Here is a 2,289-nt window from a genome sequence, read left to right on the forward strand (position 1 = left end):
AAAATAAACAAACAAATAAATAAAATAAAATAAAAAATGTAATGCAACAAAATGTTGCAATCAGAAAAGACCTGTTCGTTGCAATAATTTGCTCCTCTATAAATTATGCTTGACCCTTTTCATTATTGCATAGGCAATTTATGATACGTATAAGAAAATTCTTCTTCTTCTTCTTCTTCCTTGTTCTTCAAATGAAAATTCTAAATTTCCTTTATTTTATCATCATAATGTTTGGGTACAAAAAGTGTCTGAACTTCACAAATCAGTAAACAAACCCGAATGTTATAGATTGGTCAGCAATGTGTGTATGTTTGTGTGTGAGTGTGAACGTGTGCATGTTCGGGGGTTCGACGTTGGATCCTTGGGAAAGGCACTTTACACGAATTTCCCACTTGGCTCGGTCCTTTCTGAAATGGACGTTAAACTCGGAGGTCATGCCTCTTAAATAACCTAACAGTGTTGATAGGGGCATTAAACCTAAACCATTTCCACCATTTTTACAACGTCCTATAGAGCTTGCTGTTGAGGGGGGATTTGCGCTATACTTAATGCTATCTATTATTATCATTAACTATAACAAAAGAGACGTCAGCTTATGGCGAATATATAAAAGCGACAGGCAAATTGCACTTGACACACAATGCGGAAAGAAGCATAGGAGAATAAATTGTAACAACAGGCAAGTTTGATGGAAAGAGGCAGAGGCAGACAGAGGGAAAAGATACTGGACAAGTTGACAACATGGCTGGGAGCAGCAAGAACAACAGACACCAATTCGGCAACGCAAGACATATAGAAGTGGAGGTCCATGAACGCCCACGCCAGTCGGCAAGGCACCGGATGATGATGGTAATATCATAACTATAACAAAGGGCCTCAGAACGTACAGACTGATACTATCCCGTGCCCAGGTGGCAGCGTCCCCGGTGCGTTGACGACGACGGTATGATGCTGGTACTGGTAGGTCGGCTGGGGGCCGTATGCCGGCTGGGTGGCGTATGCCGGCTGGGTGGCGTATGCCGATGCCGGGCCGACAGTGGCTGGGGTCTTGTTGAACCCGTAGTCCGTGGCGTAGTTACCTCCCGTGCCTGGCAGGGAGTAGGCCGGGGGCGGCGGGGCGGAGGCTGCAGGGATTGAAGGAATAATGATAATGATAATGATAATGAAAATGATAAGATAAGATAAGATAAGATAATAATAATGATAAAAATAATGATGATGATGATGATGATGATGATGAGGAGGATTCTCTTTCTCCTCCTGCTCATGTTCCCCTTCTTCTTCTTCCTCCTCCTCCTCCTCCTCCTCCTCCTCCTCCTCCTCATCATCATCATCATTATGAATTTTCAATTCAAAATTTTCTCAATACTCTCTTGTGTTTGATCAGGAATAATAATGATATGGTACAATAAGCCACAACAACAATAAAGTACACTGTGAGAGAGAACACTTTACTCTCCACGGTGGTTTGTTTCCTTCATCGTGGTCGTCATTATCGTGGTCGTCATCATCGTCGCTCTCGTTACGACTGCTGCCAACCTTTTAGCCCAACAGTTATGTAACGAACAGTTGACGTCAGCAGGAGTAGAAAAAGTATGTAGAGCGAAAAGGTTTTTTGGTTGTTTATTGAAGATTACTTTGAGTAAGATTTTTAAGGTACTTGCAACACGATTAGGTCATATTATGTGTGCCGAAAATAGAGATGTTACTTGATCTAGATAGTAATATACATGGAATAGAGAGAAGAAAAGGAGGGGGGGGGTGAGCGTCGACAACGATCATAGAAGAAAGAGAAAAAAGTTGCAAATACATGGTATAAATACAAAATGCATACTACACCAATACTAAAAGCATGAACAGCTGATGTTAAGACATGAACAAGTCGTCAGTTACTTACACACATAAGATGGCTAAAGGCCAAGGTACATAACACACAGAACGCACCTGAAATGAAAGGAATAACTAAACAAACAAACAAAAACAACAACCGAATCCGCGCATGTATGATCACAGGACACGAATATAAAGGAACAGTAAAATTAGCAGCTTGTTTGTCTTGATTACAAAAGGCTTGCAACAGTTTCAGACGTGTCCTCGGTAGTATAGTGGTAAGTATCCCCGCCTGTCACGCGGGAGACCGGGGTTCGATTCCCCGCCGGGGAGGATAATTTTTTTCCCAAGAGAAACTCCCTTTCGCACACGTTCCCTTTCTTTTATCACCCACTTTTTCAACTCCTAAATTACGAATGAAACGTTTTTAGGTTGTTTTTTTTCCTCCTAAAATGAGAT

At 41.7% G+C, this 2,289-nt stretch overlaps 1 non-coding gene across 1 annotated transcript; it reads left to right on the plus strand.

The window, feature by feature from the left end:
- Positions 1 to 2,091: 2,091 nt before the first annotated feature.
- TRNAD-GUC lies at positions 2,092 to 2,163 on the plus strand. Its single transcript has one exon. It is a non-coding gene; the product is annotated as a tRNA-Asp (tRNA).
- Positions 2,164 to 2,289: the final 126 nt, after the last annotated feature.

Source organism: Aplysia californica, unplaced genomic scaffold, assembly GCF_000002075.1.
Source record: "Aplysia californica isolate F4 #8 unplaced genomic scaffold, AplCal3.0 scaffold00013, whole genome shotgun sequence".
Classification (NCBI taxonomy): Eukaryota; Metazoa; Mollusca; class Gastropoda; order Aplysiida; family Aplysiidae; genus Aplysia; species Aplysia californica.